This window comes from Mustelus asterias, chromosome 10 (genome assembly GCF_964213995.1).
Source record: "Mustelus asterias chromosome 10, sMusAst1.hap1.1, whole genome shotgun sequence".
In the NCBI taxonomy this organism is placed as follows: Eukaryota; Metazoa; Chordata; class Chondrichthyes; order Carcharhiniformes; family Triakidae; genus Mustelus; species Mustelus asterias.
In genome coordinates, this window is record NC_135810.1 from 45,316,316 (window position 1) to 45,330,144 (window position 13,829).

General features: G+C 45.8%; 1 protein-coding gene across 2 annotated transcripts in view; it reads left to right on the forward strand.

The window, feature by feature from the left end:
* Nucleotides 1–13,829, forward strand: part of LOC144499570 (ETS-related transcription factor Elf-1-like) — a 176,610-nt gene that overhangs the window by 20,831 nt on the left and 141,950 nt on the right. The window contains exon 1 of one of the 2 annotated variants that reach the window (XM_078221681.1): nt 7,430–7,450. The exons of the other annotated variant lie outside the window; for it this stretch is intronic. The gene's annotated coding sequence lies outside the window, so the exon portion shown is untranslated. Of the gene's footprint in view, nt 1–7,429; nt 7,451–13,829 lie in introns of those variants that run through there. 2 annotated transcript variants of the gene reach the window in all.

Genomic DNA, 13,829 nt, shown 5'->3' on the forward strand with positions numbered 1-13,829 from the left:
CACCAGGCATTAGACTGGGCATCTGAATTACTATTCCAGTGACATTACTGCTATGCCACCATCTCCCATCTAATGCAGAATTAAGCAAGTTTTAAAACGACAATGGGAGCTGTATATAGGCTCCATGATAGCAGCTATGAAGTGATGGAGTGAGTAAATGCAGAAATTCGACAAGAATGCAGAAAAGGCAGAGTGATTTAAATGGGAGGGTTAAAGACAACAAAGAAAATTACAGCGCAGAAACAGGCCCTTCGGTCCTCCAAGCCTGCACCGACCATGTTGCCCGACTGAACTAAAACCCCCTACCCTTCCTGGGACCATATCCCTCTATTCCCATCCTATTCATGTATTTGTCAAGACGCCCCTTAAAAGTTACTACCGTATCCGCTTCCACTACCTCCCCCGGCAATGAGTTCCAGGCACCCACTACTCTGTGTAAAAAAAAAAAAATCTGATCCATACATCTCCTTTTAAACCTTGCCCCTCACACCTTAAACCTGTGCCCCCTAGTAATTGACTCTTCCACCCTGGGGAAAAAGCTTCTGACTATCCACTCTGTCCATGCCTCTCATAATCTTGTAGACATTTATCAGGTCGCCCTCAACCTCAGTCGTTTCAGTGAGAACAAACCAAGTTTCTCCAACCTCTCCTCATAGCTAATGCCCTCCATACCAGACAACATCCTGGTAAATCTTTTCTGTACCCTCTCCAAAGCCTCCACAACCTTCTGGTAGTGTGGCGACCAGAATTGAACACTATATTCCAAGTGCGGCCTAACTAAGGTTCTATAAAGCTGCAACATGACTTGCCAATTTTTAAACTCAGTGCCCCCGCCGATGAAGGTAAGCTTGCCGTATGCCTTCTTGACTACTTCTCCATCTGCATTGCCACTTTAGTGGCCTATGTACCTATACACCCAGATCCCTTTGCCTATCAATACTCTTAAGGGTTCTGCCATTTACTGTATATTTCCTATCTGTTTTCTAATGTGCTAATCCAATTCTATATGAAAGGTAATGAATTTCTTGTGTGAATGGGATTGTTTTCAAAAGCAATATTTCCTAGAACCAAGAAGGGGAAGACCATTTTAGATATGCTAATGAGAAATGAGCCAGATTCAGTTTAAAACCTAATAGTGTGTGAACATTTATGTAATAACGATCATAATATGACTGAGTTCAATGTAGCATTTGAAGGAGAGAAATACAGACCAACTAATAAGATTCGAGGTTGATTTTAAGGCTGACTTCAAAGACATGAGATAGAGCTTGTCCTCAGTGAGCCAGGCAAATTTGTTCATGGGTAAAATAAAAGATCAGTGAGATGTGTTTTATAATACAGAATCAAATTATACCCCTAAGAGACGAGAGCTTTAGTTGCCAAAAAAGCCAATGATTCACAACTTAAGAAGTAATAGCCAACTTAAAGCTGAAAGAAAAAACATACAACAGTTGCAAAAAAAATGCATGTCCTGATAACAGAGAAGAATACAAAGAACTGCAAGGATGATAAGATATTAAGGGATACAAAATATGGGGTATGAAAAGAAACTTTCAAGGGGTACTAAAATCAATGCAACAATACATACAATTATTTAAATGGGGGTCAGGAGTACGTGCTGCCCTTCAAAACTGACGATGATGATAACTGTCATTGAAAATGCAGAAATAGTGAACATGCTGAATAATTACTTTGCATCAGTATTTACAGTACAGAAATAGGTCAACTATGTCAGACATCACAAGGAAACTAATACTGAATCAGGGACAGGAACCTGCAAAATTGCTGCAATTATTTAAAAATAGGAGCAACAGATGTCTAGTACAAGATGATTTCCACCCAACGGTTTTAAAGAAAGTAGGTGAGAACATTGCAAATGCCTTGACTATAATCTTCCAAAGTTCTCTTGATTCAGGAACCATTGCTAGTTTGCACATATCACTCCATTTAACACAGGTTACAGAGGGAAGCCAGAGCATTATGGACCAGTTAGCCTAAAACTTGTTGATGTGAAAATTGCTGAAATCTATAATGAACAACAAGATGACTGAACACCTTGAAGGCCAAGTGAAGCAAATGCTTGGTAACACCACCACCCGCAAGTCGCGTACATTCTTACTGGGGAATATCTCATTGCTCCTTCACTGTTGGTGGGTCAAACTCCTTCCCTAACAGCACTGTGAATCCACCTATAGCACATACATTGTAGCAGCTCAACACAGCCCAAGTGATAAATGCTGGCTGTGCCAGCAAGGCCCATATTTTATGATTTTTTTTAAAGCTAATCAGAAGGAGACAGCATGGGTCTGCAAAGTGTAGATGATGCCTCATGAACTTGATCAAATAATTTGAAGAAGTGACTAAAGTATGTCTATGTATACTATTATTTATGTGGACCTCCAGAAGGCATTTGATTAAAACTCCTCCTAAGTGACTGTTAGCTAAAATTGGAGCTCTTGGAATAGAAGGTAAATTATTGACCTGATTGCGAATTTGCTGAGCAGCAGGAAATTGAGGACTTGGATAAAGCGACCTTTTTCTTCAGGTATCATGCCCTGAAAAGGCATTGGCAGCCATGGACCTCCATGTTAATCTTGCTCTGGAAGTGTGGATGATCTTTGGTGGTGCATACACCCAATGAGGCTTGTTTAAAAAGATTGTTGTCTATCTCAATCTCTTTTACCATTAACATCAGACATTCTAAACCATGATTTGGTACTGGGCAGGTTTTCAAGTTCACTGGGAGTCATCATGATGTTCTGTAATTCGTCTGTCTTAGGGCCTCAACTATTCTTCAGTCCTTAATGAGTTAAATGATGGAATAGTAAACCGCATATGCAAATATGCCAATGGCACAAAGATAGGTGATACATTATCAGCACCAAAGATAGATACATTATTGGTTATCCATCACTAGTGAGAATGAGTTCTAAGATGGTTGGGGCAATTCGGAAACTGCAGAGTAAATGGGCCATAGGACATTTAGTGTCATGTGAGATATTTAATTGTGTGCTGTCAGTTCAGGTCACGGCATGTTCTTTTCATCGCTATTGCTTTTCCTCTTTATTTTGTTGTCTTTGGATCTCAAAATGCTGGCGGCTGAAGAGCTTGGGAGATGTGCTTGGAAAGAAGGATTGTTTTGCATCTTTTACAATGGATAAACTATTGCATGCCAGCTTCCATGTGTATCTTGATAGAAGGAAACTTCATCCAATGGTCAGGTAACCGATATGATTGGAGGTTTTGTTCTGCTACGCCCTTTGTCCACCAGGGCAGCCATTGAGATACTCCAGATGCTGGATCTTCCTCTGCATGTTCTGCTATTGTGGATTTGTTTGCCAGAGTCCTATCTGAGTATTTTTCAGATTCCTAAACCGGCTGTAAGAAGAATTTTCCAGGGTGTCCCTCTGGGGTGTCTTGTACTCAGCTGAACTCAACTAATACAGCGACCATGAAAGACAGCGTTAGAGTGAAAAGAAGTTTATTGCTAATGCATGCACCAGGAGAAAAGATAGTCAGCAAGTACTGGCTACCCTTTCTTACTTAACAGTACAAGTATGAGATTGATATACCCTTCTGAACACTTCAATTTCCTGCCCTGCTTGTCACCCAAACTGAAGGGTCCAGTTACAATATTACACATTATTACCTTAGCCAATAATGCTCTACCTGTCAGGATTAAGAACTCATTAGTCCATTACACCTGAAAGTTATTCCCTTGTTACTAGGAAACCTAGCTATGTAAATTTGGTCGCTTCAAGGATATTGCTATCACCTGCAAATTTTAATTGGTAAGGGAAGTCAATTCCCTTGCCTATGTCCAATCCCATTATCAGCACGAGAAACCATACCAACCTCATTAACCATGGGCTAATGCATTTCCATGCATTCTAAAGCCCTGATTAACTTGCAGCTGCCTGACTCAAGCTGATAAGGTGAACTGCTCTCTCTATACTCTCTTGTCTCAAAAGAATTTGGTCTGTCTACCACAGTCTATTTCCCATCATGCTGCATAGTTAGATCACCCATTGGCTAAGCATAGCCAAACATATATCACAACATATTAAGAATACAGTTTAATTTCATAATACTTCTGGCTATACAGATAATACTTTTGCATATTGTATTAGGCACGTGGTGAATCCTTAATCTATATGTAAGGCACCCTGTAATCTTTACCTTAACCTAGTCTACTTATTATAGTAAATTTAAAATGAGGGCATTTTATACTATAAGTTTATTACCCTCCTTCACAGGCCTTTACGATAAAGAAAGCAGCCCTGGGCATAGAGTCCCACTGTATTTTACCCTGTTTTGATCAATCCTTTCTTACTCATTGCCCAGATTCTGTGGCGAGGATGAGGGGGTGGACTTTGGAACTTGATATTATATGCAGTGTACTTGGCAACATAAAATTACAATGAGATATTGTAGGTTAAACAAATGGATGAAGAGGTGGTAAATTGATTTTAGTGTCGGCAAATGTAATGTCATTGGTTTAGGTCTAAAAAGGATGAAACAGGGTAATTTCTAAATGATGAAATCTAGCAATGCTGGAAGTGTAAAGAGATTTGGACATCGAGGTAAGTAGATCCTTTAAAATGTCATGTACAGCACAGAAAATAATTTAAAAAGCTAATGAAATATTGGTCTTTATATATACTATTTTATATTTAGGGGACTAGTGTAAAAGGACCTAGCAATCATGCTTCAGCTCTCAGTTACAGTTACAAAAGTTACAATTAAACCACATCTCAACTACAGTGAGCAGTTTTTTTGTTCAAAGTTTTCAATATATCAAAGGGAATCGATCGGGTAGTTTGAGAGAAACTATTTCCACTGGTTGGGATTCAAGGAATACGTGGCATAGTCTAAACATTGAAACCAAACCTTTCAGAAATTAAATTAGGAAACACTTATTGCCCAAACAATGGCATATTGCTTCTCTCTTCTGTGAACTGTAGTTGATTCTTGATAAATTGTTAAAACTGAGATTGATAGACCTTTGTTAACCAAAGATATGAGGGGATATGTGGCATAGGTGGATACATGGGCTTAGGTTGCAGATCCATTGAATGGCGGAGCAGGCTCTTGGGGTTAAATAGCCTGATTGACAAGGAGATCTAACATTGGATCAGCTGTGCTGGCTCTGCTCTCCACAAACTACAGTAGTGAGTATTTGACAAAAGAAATCTCTGCAAGTCAACATAAGTCCTTGTGTACAGAGCAGTTGTCACAATATTCCTGTATTATAGTGAGACCTGGACTGTGTATTAGCAATCTATAACAGCGCGAGGGAAATTTCCTCAGCAAATCTTATACCGAGTCCTCCAGATTCAATAGGAGGACAGTTAAACAAATGCTAATGTCCTTCTTGAAGTCAGTTCCATAAGCATTTGGGTAAAACTCCTACAAAATCACTTTGATGGACTGGACACTGTGTCTGCATGGCTGAAAACCATCACCCCCACCAGATCCTGTTTTCTCAACCCTCAAATTGTCAACGTTCACGGGAGGACAAAGAAATTCTTGAAAGACACTCTGAAGCTCTCCTTGCAGTGCAGCAGCATTGACATTGATGATTGAGAGGAACTTGCTGCCAGTTGTCAAGAATGGCAGCAGCTTGTCCATCAAGTCTCATCATACTCTTGAGTTACAGCATCTTGGTGAGGCAGAATGGCGTGGGTGAAAAGGACTTGGTTTTAAGTTACGTTACATAAAGGAGTATTACTGCTGTACTTGGTCCTCAAGTTGTCTGAATTCCTCCACAAAAACATGGCATCACACCTGTGGTTGGTACCTGCAGATTGCCAATGCAGTATAAGATACGCTGCTGCATTGAGCTTTTCCAAAATGGCTCTTCACATATCTATTATCAGAATTAAAGTAAGAAGCTTGTTTCATTGCGAGCAGACGTCAATCTTTCCCTATTGTTTGATCCATTCCCTGCAGCTTTACATAATTTCCAGTTCTTTGTCTCTGTTCCCTTTACACCCTCAGTTCTTTTACTATTATTGGCCAGTGCAACCTTCACCCAAACTCTGGAAATTGTGCACAACATCTCGCTCTACCTTCCCCAACATGCCTAACTTCAAAAGCCTCATTGAAACAAAACTCCAAGCTCTTGGCCATCTCTCCTCCAAGGTTGTTAACTTTTCAGGATTGAGTAAACTCCCCATAGATTAAAGGCAAATTTCCTGCATTTCAACTTGCAAGTGCATAAACCCTAAGATTTGGAATTCCCTTACTAAACTTCTCTGATTTCTATCTCTTGCTCCTCCTTTAAGACGCTCCTTAAAACCTACACCTCTGTCCTAGCATCTCCTACTTGAACTTGGTGTCAAATTTTGTTGGATTAAGCTCTTGTGAAACTCTTTGGAACATTTTAAAACCTTAATGGACTAGTGTACCAGTAAGATGTTGTTGCTTTGTCTCTGCTGCAAGAAAACTCGGGAGAAAAAAATGTGTTTTTAATCGTCACCTTTGAATACTTTTTTTGTTTGTGATTAAACATTTTGGAGAGGGGTAATAAAGATTTTTTGAATTGGTGACAGAGTTGGGAGCGGGAATGTATAATGAATTTTCCAGTGGTACATTGCACCGGAGTTGATAAGCTTGGCGATCTGAACTGCCCCACACATATTCAGCACTGTCCCTGCAAAGCACTGTATGCAAAGCAGTTTTTTTCTTTTTGTTAAAACCCACAACCCCAACATAGTTACAACATTACAGACACTGAGCCAGAAGAAGATATTAGGTAAGATGACCTAAAGCTTTGTCAAAAAGTAAGGTTACAAAAATGGAGAGGTGGAGGGAGGATATTCCAGGGGAAGGGGCCTAGGCAACTGAAGATCAATGGTGGAGTGATTAAAATAATGGATGCACAAGAGGCCAGAATTAAAGGAGCGTATATATCTTAGAGGAGGAGATTACATAGATGGGGGTGGGATGAAGCCATGGAAGGATTTGAACAACAGTGAAAATTTAAAATCAAGATACTGCTTGATTTGTAGCCAACGTTGATCAGCAAGCACAGACATGATAAGAAAACAGGACTTGCAGCGTGTTAAATCGCTGGCAGAGAAGTCTGAATGACCTCAAGTTTATGCAGACTGGAATGTGGGAGATCAGCTCGGAGGTTTGTTATTCTTTCAAATGATACGGGCGTGGCAGACAAGGCCAGTGATTATTGCCCAACCCTGCAGAAGGTGAGCCACCTTCTGGAACCCCCGCAATCTGTCTGGTGCAGGTCTACCCACAGTGCTGTTTGGAGGAAGTTCCAGGATTTTGATCCCGTGATAGTGAAGGAACGGTGATTATATCTCCAAGTCAGGATGATGTGTAACTTAAAGGGGAACTTGCAGGTGATAACGTTTCCATGCATCTGATGTCGTTGTCCCTCTAGGTAGTGGAAATCGAAACTTTGGAATGTGCTGTTGAAGAAGCCTTGGTGAGTTGCTGCAGTGCAACTTGTATATGGTATACACTACTGCCACTGTGTGTCTCTGGTGGAGGGAATGAATGTTTAAGTTGGGGGAAACCATGGCTGTAATTCTCCCGACCCACAGCTTTTCTGGCAGGTCGGGGTAGGAGATGCGCATCGCCGGCCTTGTTCCAGGATTTGCGCATGCGCATCTCTCAGAGCCGGTGAACAGTTGTCGGTCAGACCACGCTGGAAATTGCTGGGTAGGCAGATAAGTAATTTGAATCGTTTTTAAATATGTTTCAAATCTAATTATCGGGAATTTACTGGTCCTGATTTGAATCTTCCATCCCGTCAGGAGTATTTCATTCCGGCAGGGTTCAGACTCGCTCCCCACGTTCAGGAAGCTAGTGGGAGACCCTGCAGGAATGAAGGGGGGAACAATCAGCGGGGCGGGGGGGGGGGAGAGGGTGGTGCCTCCTGGGCATGGGCACCCTGGTAGTGCCAGTCTGTGCCCTTGGCACTGCCCAGGGGGCATCTTGGCACTGCTCATCGGGCATCAGGCAGTGCTAAGCGGGCAGGGCCTATTGTGGGTGGGGCCTAGGGGCAATCGGTGGGGGTTCCGCTGCCACTCTGCATTGGGATCGGTCTGGGTTGGAGGGAGGACAACGTTTGAGGGGGGGGGGGGTCGGTCCCCGGAGGGTTGGACCCCGGAGGGATCGGTGGGGGTCGGGTCTGCTGGGGTGAGAGGGGTGGGGGGATCGCCACCCCTGGGGGGATGGGCTGGATATCGGGGCATTCCAGGGTGGGGGGTCAGGGCTGGCCAGTGACTTGCTGTGGCGGGGAGGGGTGCTGGAGGGGCAGCGCTGCGGGTATCCTGGGCTGGCCAGTGATCGAGCTGGCCAGCAAACGGGGTGTCTAACAGATCGGGACCACTGCGCATGCGCAGAGTTCCAGAACTGTCAAACTTCGGTGCGAATAGACCCCGCCCCCCCTTGGTTTTTAATGAGATTCACGACTGGGACCTCTGCAATGCTCAGAGTGGGGAGATTCGAATGAGAAGCTGACTGACAAAACAGTCAGGATCTAGATCAATTTTCCCACCAATTCAGTGCTTTTGGGAGAATTGTGGCCCATATTACAATCCTCGGTGCTTTACTAAGTTGTGTTGAGCATTAATTTAGTGCAGCTGAGGGAGGGCAGTATGTGGTAATCAGCAGGAGGTTTTCTTGCCCATGTTTTGCATTGGGATCAAAAGCATGTTTTCTCGCCCATGGGCGGCACGGTAGCGCAGTGGTTAGCACTGCTGCTTCACAGCTCCAGGGACCTGGGTTCGATTCCCGGCTCGGGTCACTGTCTGTGTGGAGTTTGCACATTCTTCTCGTGTCTGCATGGGTTTCCTCCAGGTGCTCCGGTTTCCTCCCACAGTCCAAAGACGTGTGGGTTAGGTTGATTGGCCATGCTAAAAAAAATTGACCTTGGTGTCCTGAGATGCGTAGGTTAGAGGGATTAGTGGGTAAATATGTAGGGATATGGGGGTAGGGCCTGGGTGGGATTGTGGTCGCTGCAGACCCGATGGGCCGAATGGCCTCTTGCTGGACTGTAGGGTTTCTATGATTCTATGAATCTATGATTCTATGTTTGACCGAATGGCAATCAGACTGCTTTGGGTCCAAAGTCAACATTGAGGACCCCCTGGGCCACCTCCCGACTGTATACCACTTGCCTCCACTTCTGTTGGATCTGTCCTGCCAGTGGGACAGGACATATCCAGGGTTGGTGATAGTGGTGTAACATATGATTTCAGGAGTATGACTGCATCAGGTTATCTTCATGTGCTTTTCATCTACGTACCTGTTACTTTTAATCCAGAGGGATAATGGTTCATCCCATCTCCTGGAAGCATTGAAACTCTCAGGAGAGAACAAGAGTAATAATTTCAAACCGACACAAACCACCCAGAATCCTGTTAGTTCAGGTTATATTTGAAAATGACCACTTCAACTGGACAATGATACTTTGAGAAACGTTGTCTCAGGCTTGGTTGTGAACAAGTCAGCTCTCCTTGTCAGCCTGTTCCTCAGACCATCTGCTGTTTAGTGGAAATTGAATGAAATATTTTTAAATTGATGAGCAATACAGCATAGAATATTTTGATTCAAATTGATAGAATAAAACCTACATTTAAAGTTAATGGTGATATAATTCTCTAGCAGTCAGCCAATCGCCTATTTAATTCTGTAACTTGCAGTGGAGAATTCTCTGTTGCAATTAAACCAGCTCAGTACTTTCGTGTTTTTTTTAAAATGCAAAATACCGAGACATCTAACTGCCCAGGCAAAGTGGGATAGGAGCAGTTGGCCATGATTCCTGTTCTACACCCTGTTCAATTTTACTATCAGGCAAAGTCTAAAATGGGCATCCGATTTGAATTGTTCCCACTAAGTGGGTTTGTTAAAATTAGGGCTGTAGTGTGTGTTTAAGAGTACTTTATTATCCAGATTATAGAATCATAAAATTATTGAAACCCTACAGTGCAGGAGGAGGCCATTCAGTCCATCGAGCTTGCACTGACAACAATCCCCCCAGGCCCTATCCCCATAACCCCACATATTTAGCTCACGAATCCCCCTGACACTCGGGCAATTTAGCATGGCTCGTCAACCTAACCTGCACATCTTTGAATTGTGGGAGGAAACCAGAGCACCCGGAGGAAATGCAAGCATTCACGGGGAAAATGTGCAAACTCTGCACACATTCACCGGAGGCTGGAATTGAACCCAGGGCCCTGGTACTAAGGCAGCAGTGCTAACCACTGTGCCACCGTGCTGCCCCACATTATATGCATCCTGTATTTTCTGCAGTATCAACTAGCTTTCTCCTGGCACTACCACTGTGGAAATCTAGATCTTGACCACTTCACTTGCTGCATTTCCCATAACTGCAGGGTCGGTTTGTATTTGCTGGATAGGAAGCAACTATGGTGTAATTTGTCACTCCTGCCCTCTATCCTACTGGGGACTGTTATATCTATGTCCCTGTTCCAGTTAATATCAAGCAGTGCATACAACAGGCAGTTCATGTGATTGCATCGCTGTTGAATTTCATCCCCACAAGCTATTGGTGTAATTCACGGAAAATTGATCAGCCAACGACACCATACTGCTGCCACTGGTCACACTCCATAGGCAGCGCACCTGAGCAATGAGTTCAATGTTGGGCCAACTCTCCTGCTGACAGCAGCCCTTAGCTAAGTGCCTGGGGAAATTGGGGCAGACTATAGCAAGGGTGACCAAATATGTCTGTTGTGGAGTGGGAGGAGAATTCCTATTCCATCTAGATCTATAGTGATGCGCTATCAATTAGGCAAAAGACTACTTGTGTGCCAATACAACTGTAGGCTTTTATTCATTACAGAACCAGGAGCACATCCCAACAGGTAACTGACCCGAACTGAACAAGGGGGAGGAAACAGCCACCTTTATACTAGGTGACAAGGGGAGGAGCCGAGCCGGCAGGGGATGTGTCCAGGCATAACAAACACACAACGGTGGTCGAGGCAGGACAAAGGCACAACTGAAGTCCACCACATTCACCCCTCCTTTTTAAAAAAAAAAACACGGGGTGAAGCGGAAACAATATCACAAGTTCAGACGATCTGGTGGCCTGATCCGCCGTCGTGATCGTCGTAGTGCAGGTTGCAGAGTCGTCCGAGCAGGGAGCGGTGTCAGCCCAGGCTCCGTACAGTGAGCGTCGAGAGGAGGCGCCAGGTGGTGTGAGGCGGACCCATCCGTCGCCCCGTCCAGTAGTCGGGCACTGCGTGGTGACGGCACCGGCGACTCAAGCGAGCTGTGGCCCTGGTGGTGTATGGAGTAAGAAGTTTAACAACACCAGGTTAAAGTCCAACAGGTTTATTTGGTAGCAAAAGCCACACAAGCTTTCGGAGCTCCAAGCCCCTCCTTCAGATGAGTCTTCAAGTGTATGGAGAACAGGGGGAACTGGGGCTGGTGGGTGGAGGGATGTAGTGGGCTCTGGGCGCACAATATAAGAGACTGGGACAGTGGGGCGGAGGGACGTGGTGGCCTCAGGAGCACCTGCGGGTGCCAAGTTACGGACAGAGACTGTGTCCTCCCGCCCATCAGGGTACGCTACATAAGCGTATTGAGGATTAGCATGTAGCAATTGGACCTTCTCAACCAAGGGGTCTGCCTTATGGGTCCGGATATGCTTCCGAAGCAGAACGGGCCCAGGGTACATCAGCCAAGCTGAGAGCGAAGTACCCAAGGAGGACTTCCTGGGAAAAGTGAACATCCGCTCGTGAGGGGTCGTATTGGTCGCTGTACACAAGAGTGACCTAATTGAATGTAATGCGTCCGGGAGGATGTCTTGCCAACGGCTGACTGGAAGGCCCCTAGACTGTAGCGCTAATAGAACAGCCTTCCAGACAGTTGCGTTCTCCCGCTCTACTTGACCATTGCCCCTGGGGTTATAGCTAGTGGTGCGGCTGGAGGCAATGTCTTTGGCGAGCAGGTACAGCCTCAGCTCGTCGCTCATGAATGAGGACCCACGGTTGCTATGAACCTAGGATAGAAAACCGAACAGGGTGAAGAGCGTGTTCAGGGTCCGAATCACCGTGGCCAAGGTCATGTCCGGGCAGGGGAAGGCAAAAGGGAAACGCGAATATTCATCGATGACATTCAGAAAATAAATATTGCGGTTAGAGGAAGGGAGGGGGCCTTTAAAATCAATGCTGAGGCGCTCGAACGCGCGAGTGGCCTTTATAAGGTGCGCCCTACCTGGCCGATAGAACTGCGGCTTGCACTCTGCGCAGACCCTGCATTGCCTGGTAACCGACCGGACTTCCTCGAGGGAGTAGCGCAGGTTACGGGCTTTGACAAAGTGGAAAAATCTGGTGACACCCGGGTGACACAGATCGTTATGGAGGGACTGTAGCTGATCCAGTTGGGCGCTGGCACATGTTCCACGGGACAGGGTGTCTGGGGGCTCATTGAGCTTCCCAGGCCGGTACATGATGTCATATCTATAGGTGGAGAGCTCAATCCTCCACCGCAAGATCTTGTCATTTTTGATCTTGCCCCTCTGCCTGGAGTTGCACAGAAAGGCAATGGACCGCTGGTCCGTAAGTAAAGTGAACCGTTGGCCCGCAAGGTAATGGCGCCAGTGCCGGACGGCTTCCACAATGGCCTGGGCCGCCGCCTCAACCGAGGAGTGTCGAATCTCAGGGCCTTGTAGGGTCTGGGAAAAAAAGGCCACCGGACGGCCCCTTTGCTCTAGCCGCCACCCTTAACCAAAGTCAGACGCATCACTTTCCACTTGGAATGGGATGGATTCATCCACAGCATGCATCGCGGCCTTCGCGATGTCCGCTTTGATGTTGTCGAAGGCCAGACGGGTCTCCTCCGCCAGGGGAAAAGAGGTCAATTTGAGAAGCGGACGGGCTTTATCCGCGTAACGGGGAACCCACTGGGCATAGTAGGAGAAGAAGCCCAGACATCTCCTCCGTGCTTTGAGGGTAGTAGGGAGGGGAAGCTGCATAAGGGGACGCATACGGGCTGGATCGGGACCAAGGACACCATTTTCCACCACGTACCCAAGGATGGCGAGGCGGCGTGTCCGAAAGACACACTTCGCCTCATTATATGTCAAATTCAGGAGAGTGGCAGTACGGAGGAATTTTTGTAGGTTGGCATCATGGTCCTGCAGGTCATGGCCGCAGATGGTGACATTATCCAGATACGGGAAAGTGGCCCGTAGTCCGTGCTGGTCCACCATTTGATCCATGGCCCGCTGGAAAACTGAGACCCCATTGGTGACACCAAAGGGGACTCGGAGGAACTGGTAGAGGTGACCATCCGCCTCAAAGGCAGTATATGGGCGATCCTCCGAGCGGATAGGGAGCTGGTGGTAAGCCGATTTCAAATCGATCGTAGAGAAAACCCTATAGTGCGCGATGCGGTTGACTATGTCCGAGATGCGGGGAAGAGGGTACGCATCTAGTTGCGTATACCTGTTTATGGTCTGGCTATAGTCGATCACCATGCGGCGTTTCTCCCCCGATTTAACTACGACCACCTGGGGCTGGTGCTGGCCTGGATAATCCCTTCCTTGAGCAAACGTTGTACTTCGGACCGAATGAAGGCCTGGTCTTCCGTACTATAGTGCCTACTTTTGGTGGCTATAGGCCTGCAATCTGGGGTGAGATTATCGAATAAAGCGCGGGGGGGGGGGTAATCTTGAGGGTTGAAAGACTGCAGGTGGTGCGCGAGGGGCGCTGCAGTGACGGCGCTTTGCAGACGGAGAGCGGGGGATAAGGGCCATCATACTGCAGGGTGACGCTCCTATGATGGCTGAGGAAATCTAACCCCAGCAGTACAGCTGCGCAGAG